Source organism: Lacerta agilis, chromosome 13 (genome assembly GCF_009819535.1).
Source record: "Lacerta agilis isolate rLacAgi1 chromosome 13, rLacAgi1.pri, whole genome shotgun sequence".
NCBI classification, from domain to species: domain Eukaryota; kingdom Metazoa; phylum Chordata; class Lepidosauria; order Squamata; family Lacertidae; genus Lacerta; species Lacerta agilis.
This window is the reverse complement of record NC_046324.1, coordinates 5020566-5028264: the sequence shown is the minus strand read 5'-3', so window position 1 is coordinate 5028264 and position 7699 is coordinate 5020566.

The following is a 7699-nucleotide window of genomic DNA, read 5'->3' as shown; positions in this document are numbered from 1 at the left end:
CTGCTCTCAGAATCAAATCTCTGACTGAGGTTTAGGTTCATCTTTCCTGCAATCTGCGTAACATCTAAATGTGACCGCCAAGCTAAGTCTGGGGTGGGGGAGACAATTGCCAAACAAAGGAATTTAGCACAAGCTGCCATTGCTGGAATGAGTATAATGATGCTAAAATGTCTCTCCATTTTTATCTGTTGGGAGGATAATGGAGGCTGCTGAGTTAGTCTTGCTTGCTGGCCAGAGCATGTGGGCAGGGACAATGTGCTCTCGCGAGCTGAGGGTGGAGGGCAATGTGGTGGAGGAGCTGCCCAGTTGCTCCAAGGAAAAAAGTGCAAAGCATCCCTCTTATACCTTGCATGCTGATTGCAGCATCTGAACTTGATGAGGCAGGTGACATTCACCTGTCCTGAGCCTACTGAGGAATCACACCTCGTCACAGCTAATGATCTGGGTTGGGGGGGCCGTGCCTGCCTTAGCCTCCTCGAGCGCACCTCCTGCTGCTCCTTACACCTCAGAGCCTGCTGTGTTTGGGGAAACAGGGGCCCCTCTGGCTCTGGTGATGGGTCCTGCTGGTCTGGTTCCTGTCCACAGACCTCCATCCCCTCGCCATCCTCTTTCGCCCAGGGAGTACTTTCTACACCAACCTCTCCTTCTCCATCCCCAGCTTGCTCTGGCTGTGTCCCAGTCATGGCTAAATCCCTTGCTGGGATCCTCTTTCTCCTCCCCGTTGTCCTGCCAGTTCATGACAGCAGCCCTCATTGAGAGAGGCACAGACAGAGAGAGACACGTTCAGGTTTCTTTGCATTGCCCGACTGCAGTGAAGAGATGGAAACCTGGGAATTTGTGCTCTACGCAGACCATGGATTTCTCATCCTGTGGACGTGGGTCTGCGAGAATCGGCCCAGCAAAAGAAGGCAGTGCTTGGGCCCATTTCTCTGTCATTCTCAGTGTGTGCGTCATGCACTGCCCATGAACCCCGTTAGTCTGAATAGCCAAAGACATCAGGGGTTACTGATTGTAGTCCTCTTTTATTCCCAGGGATGACCTCATATTCCACAAAGCCACTTTTATCTCTGTTGTTGCAAGCGGGTGTGGCGTCCAGATCATGCTGTGATGGTGGCTCATGAAATGGGCACACAGGCGGCAGCTATTTTTAATTCAAAGGCTCAACCCTAGAAAGATGGCAATTAAATTCAGTGCATTTTGTGTGTTCTTATCCTGTTCTTATGAAATATGCGACAAAATTATGCGCCACCTTCTTCTTTAAAAAAAAAAAAAAACACCGAATTGAACTCCTGTCCTATTTTTTTCCAGAGCCTTCTCCACCCTCCGGATGGTGGGGGTTATTCTCCAGATATCCCATTGCAAAGAGCAGGAGCTGACAGAGCTGTTTGACAGTGGAACGGTCCCTCTCAGGAGTTTGTGGACTCTCCTTCCTTGGAGGTTTTTATGCAGAGGATGGATGGCCACCTGTCATGGATGCTTTAGCTGAGATTCCTGCATTGCAGGGGGTTGGAAAAGATGACCCTCGTGTCCTTTCCAACTCTACAATTCTATGATTCTATGAGCACTGTGGTGCAGATGTTAATCACTTCCCATTCACTTCAATGGAGCTTGCATAGAGGAACCTCTTGGATGATTGCACCTGATGCTGAGAGAGAGAGAGAGATTTTGTGCCTTGGGCACCAAAACATCTCATTTTTAGAGATTCCTTAACAGCGTCATAGAACTGTTCGATCAGTTTGGGGAGGAGGGTTGTTTGTTTATACAAAGAGCTCTCCAGAATATTCTTCATTTTTTTCCACTTTGTTATTTATCTCCACTCTTTAAGATGGATGCTCATTTTGAAAAGGAGCAGAAGACAGGGGAAACTCAAGTTAATTGCCTGCCTGATTCAGTTTGACTAGCTATCCTAGTTTCTAAGTAATTAAGATTGCATTTCATGATTCTCAGCCATATCAAATTAATGTTTACAGTTCTGTATAGTACAGGAAAAAATAATGTGTTGCCATTTTAATTAAATTATTAATAAATGGCATTGGTTCCACTTCAGATGCCAATGTAATGAGAAGGCTATCGAGCTGCCTGCGTCATTCATCAGAATTTCTTATGTATCTTTTGTCTCTAATTGGTGGTACATGGAAATCCTCAGATTAAAATGCAAATGTCCCTCAATTTCCAACTGTCTCCTTGCTTCTTAAATGAACTTCCCTCCACACGTCGAAAGTCATAAATTATTTCCCATCAACCTTCCATTTCCTCATGAGAACCAGAGAGAGTTGGCTGGCTCCAGCTTTTGAGAGGATCCCCCTTGGACAACTTGGCCCTGGGGAGATTCTGAAGCAGTTTTCACCATCCTGGGCCCCTCCAGGTATTTGGGACTACAACTCCCATCATCCTTAGCATCATATGGTCAACCTGACTGAGGCTGATGGGAGTTGTAGTTGCAAACACCTGGAGGGGCCCAGGTTGGGAGGGACTGTCCGAAATTAAAATGAAGAGGGGAGAGAATAAATGTTTTCACAGTACTAGGAAATTTGTATTGCTTTTAAAAATTATATTATTTTAATTGCATTCTAAGATGCATTGTGAATTCTGGGCTTCTCTTGAAAACTAGAGAATGAGTACCTATTTATTTGTTTATCAACAGCACTGACGGGCCACTTTATAAGTGAAACTCTCCTGCAAAATGAACACTGAAACACTATTGCAGTTATTTTAAAAAAAGGCATCACAGCAGAGACCAAGCAATAAAATTAAACTCACGCAAAACTGAAAAGCCAAAGCTTCAAAATTGGTTGAAAAGCCTTGGAAAATTAAAAAGAAAGCTCTTTGTGTGTGCATACAATGAAGCAAACACGTCAGTCAAAGCCACACCTTGTGGCAGAACTTGGAGGCTGCTGTCCCAGGTCCCTTCTTTGTGGTTTCAGGGCCTGCATAGTCGAGAGACAGGGCCGAAGAACATCACAAGAACTCTCCTGGCTCTGTCCAAAGGTCCTAGAATCAGAGGGAGCTGCCTTACTCCAAAGTCAACCCATTGATCCATCTAGCTGAGTATTGCCTGCCAACATGACCGATAGTGGCTCTCCAGAGTTGCAGGCAGAAATGCCATGGATACTTGGAGATGCTGTGGATTGAACCCAAGGCCTTCTGCATGCAAAACAGTTGCTCTTCCACCAGAGATGGAAGAAGGCATCTGTGGCGGAATAATGCCTGTTGATGATTCAGGTTCATCATGGGTTAACCTATCACTCCCATGTTAGGTAGGTGTTCCCTGGGAGGCGGAGCTAGTTGGCATTCTAAAAGGAGGGGGAACAACCTTTGAAAGGCAGTTGGGGGTTTGGCAGTTGGGGGTGGAGGGTTAGAGAGAGAAAATGCGAGGTTAGGCTTTGGGGAATGGGAGGAAAGGACATCACCATTGCTAAAGGGATGCAGGAAATATTACAACGAAGCTGAATTATATGAGAAGAAGATTTGTACCAGTAATATCCCGAGACATCCATGTTTTCTAGTTACCTAATAAAGTTAAATGTGCTTAAACGTTCGTTGACTCTGCCAGTGTATCCGTACCTTAAGAGGTGTGACTGAGAGGAGAGAACAAAGCTTTCCTGTGGAAGAGGAAACTGTTTGCTTATTCTCCTGTCATACAGAGGGCTGGACAGTGAAGCCAAGTGAGCCACTTATTTGCCTAAAAGGGAAGGCAAACTGCAGTAGTTGGGAACCCTGGTAGGGAGATCCCATAGGTGGCAAGAGGTTTTCAAACGTAGAGCCCCGAGGTACCCCAGAGACACTTCCCGTATGAAGACCGAAGGATTCATCCTCGTTGTCAGTGAAACCCAGGGAGTGTCTCTGTTGCAGAAGTAATGGGGGGGGGGGAATGGGATCCCTCACAGCATCATCTTCCATTAGCCTCTATGCTCATCGCATGCAACACTGCTTCTGTTCCACTGCAGTTCACTTCCTGCCTTAAACCATTGTCCAGTAGCACCTTAGAGAACAACTAGGTTTGTTCTTGGTATAAGCTTTCGTGTGCATGCACACTTCTTCAGATACAAAGATCTGGTATCTGAAGAAGTGTGCATGCACACGAAAGCTTATACCAAGAACAAACTTAGTTGGTCTCTAAGGTGCTATGTCAGACCAACACAGCTACCTACCTGAATCTAGTGCCATAAACCATGTTGTTTATCCTGCTATCCATTGTGGCAAAACTACCTAGCTTACATAATCTAGATAATTAATTACATGTTACATATTCATTACATTATTCCACCCCATTTATTTCAGTGTAAAGGAAACCTAATGCAAATGGGGGAAGGAGGACATACTCGATTACATTTTGTTCGCAGGTAGAAGGCAGAACACCGAATACAGATTGTATTCACTGGATCATTTTCTGTTACAGAAATAAGTGTCCACTGTTTCTGCTCCTGTTTCTGTTTTCATTGGAATTTTCCAATACCCCATACATCCAGTGAGCTACAGCCTTCCCCCTTAAAGAAGCAGGGAACCTATGAAGCTTCCTTAGACTGAGTCAGACCATTGGTCCATCTAGCTTAATAGTGTCAACACTGATTGGCAGTGGCTCTCCTGGGATTCAGCCTGCCACACACCATAGCACCAGGGAAAGGGAAAGTGTGGAGGATGAGACAAATGTTGCTTGTATGTAGATAGATAGATAGATAGATAGATAGATAGATAGATAGATAGATAGATAGATAGCTTTAACAGTTTCTTAGCATTTTCTTAAAGTGATAGGCTATCCATTTTGGGGCCCTGGGGCCCCTCCCACAAGGAATACCTCCCAAAAAGCACACTGTGGAGGAGAGTTTCCTGGCTGTCACTCAAAGAAGAATTCAAACTCAGGCTGCAGTGTCTACCAAAATCTTTAATGCTCAGATCAGTGCGATACATGGGCAAAATGCCATTAAAAGGCACTGCAGGTGCTACACATAGCCAAGCAAACAAAGACATTGATCCAGGAATGACACACACCCCAGCTTAGGAGCGAATTCCTCTTAAGCCCCCCCACAAAAAATAAAAATATTTGAGGGGGCCGGGAAACTCGCCCCCCAATGTTGATGGGCATTGCCATTTAATGGTGTGTGCCGTGTCATGTGACTATGTAGGGCAGGACTTACTGCACCCCCCGCCCCCATATTTTATTCAAGTTGGCACCGCAGCAACCCTGTTATTAGGGAGTGGGGCCGGTACTAATTTCTCACCCATGCGCAATGATCCTATGTTGAAAACAAACACATTTGTATCCACTGTATCAATGCGCCGAGGGACTTTTTTATGTGTCATTATGACCAACAGGTGGTGGAAGGAGCAAGCCAGAGTCTAGTGAGTGAGACTTGTCCCTGGCTGTAATACTGGTTTTAGCCCTATCACTGGTCAGAGCTGAATTTGTTATTTACAACTTTAAAAAGAGATACAAATTTTCACTTGTGATCTCCACAGTTGCTTGTAGATAGATAGATAGATAGATAGATAGATAGATAGATAGAGAGATGAATGGATGGATAGATAGATAGATAGATAGATAGATAGATAGATAGATAAAGAGATCGATAGATAGCTTAATTCAGTAACTCCCTAAAAAGTGTTAGGAGAGGCAATACATTTTAAATTAAAAGGAATCTGAAAGAAAATAGAAGTCCAACAAACAATTAACCATAATAAAACAGGGACAGTAGATTGTGGACAGATGATGGACTTTGAGAAAGCCCCCAAAAGAAAGCTTAGCCAAATTTAAACTGAAAACTCATAAAAATACCAAGATGAAGATTTTAAAGAGAATCAAGAAAAGCAGATACACCTGATGACTAGAAAAGCCAAGGGAAAACTAAGACAAATGAAAGAACGTGAGGGGCGAAATCAAGTTTATTTACATTTCGACCAACAAGTCTTTGGATGTACGAAGGAGCAGAGGAAAGGGTAGGTGGATATGAAGTCTGCCTCAAGCAGAGTGAAGAATAATTGCAGAAAATAGAAGGCTTTTCTTTTAAAAGGCAACTAGAGAAGCCATTTCATAAAAAGAAGGCTGCTGTTTCTGTTGCAAAAGTTATTATTATCATTATTACTGTTATTCTTTATTTAATTTCTATACCGCCCTATACCCGAAGGTCTAAGGGTGGTTCACATAAAATATCAAATACACAAAATCAAAACAAAAAGAACAACCCAATAACGGGTTACCAGAGCATAGGCAATGGTACTCAGGTGATCCCTGTCCAGAGAGGGGCGTATCCAGATAGGGGCACCAGCCGAAGATGATGGAAGGCACTCCGGGTCGCTGAGCAGCTTCCCTTGTCTCTCGACAGAGGTCACATCGTACAGGGCGACCAAGGCAGTTTCTGTGCCAAAAGCAGGCCTAAACCTTGATTGAAATGGATCCAGAAAAGAGCACCTGGATCTGGTCTGCGACCACTCGCTCCAGAACCTCGCTCCAGACGTTGGAAAAACCAAGACTGGTAAGATTTTAACACAGGTAAGACTTAGAAGCGAGAAGGGTAGGGGGATCCAGGGGGGAAAGAAAGCTGTGCATGTGATAAAGAGCAAAGCAGAGGGGCAGAAGACAACATAGTTCCATTTAATTTCATGTTAGCTCAGGTTGCCTTGTTGACAAAAATGGTTTGCAGCCATTTTGTGATAGCTTCTGGGGGACTAGAGATAAGCTCCTTCACTAGAAGAGGGTCACCAAAATATTGTTGAGTTTTTGTTCCTTCAGATGTGTATAAATCCAGAAGGTTCCAAACATGCCAGCATTTTGGATCCTCGCCAGTAATTCTGTTCCTAAGGGTATTTAAGTATTTAGAATACCCAATTTAAAAGCTGATGCATCAAACTGCTTCCGTTGTCTGCAACAGCTGCCTTGCTGATTTCAGTGTGAAAAAGCAAATAAGGCATTTTGAGGGGGAATGTACTGGCGGCAATGGTAGAGGCGGCCTGGTAGAGGCCTTGGAGTGAGTAGAGGTTTTCACCATTTTGCCAACCATTTTTAAGCAAAAAAAGTCCAGCAAACATTTAAGCACAAACATAATAAGAATTAGGAAGGATGAGCCTTGACCATTTTTTCCTGTACATAAAGGGCAGAAGATTTTGTCTGCTAATGGTAAGGCTGAGATGACTGAGAAAATATTTGAAATCTTATGAATCCGGACGCTCTGGCCATTTTGACTCATACATAAGGGGGTGGCTGATGGTTCCACTAATGACCAGATCGGGGCCACACAAAATAATGATAACAACCCACATTTGTGAAACATTTTGGAATAGAGGTCTGTACCCTTAAATCCTGTAGATAAAGGAGGCATGTAGCTCCCAATTTTCTTTGCCTGGGGTACAGGTATGTCTGTTGAAAGCAGGGAACATGAGCCATAAATGCTGAGATTATTAGAAATCTCATTTGACCCAAACTGGCTTTTTGGTGAAAACTTTCATGATAGGGTTGAGAGTTGCTGGGTTTCCAACAAATACTAAAATTTGGATCCTCGCCAGTACTTCTGTTCCTAAGGCAATATATTTAAAAACATGGTGTAGCAAACTGCTTCCTTTGCCTGTAAGCTCTCACTTGATTACCTTCAACTGCAATTGTAGCTTCTATTAAAAAAACTTTTGAATTATCAGAGGTGGCGATAGGCACTAATAACGAACAAGTAATCTCTAAATGTTCTATCGTAATTATAGCAGCAATACAGTT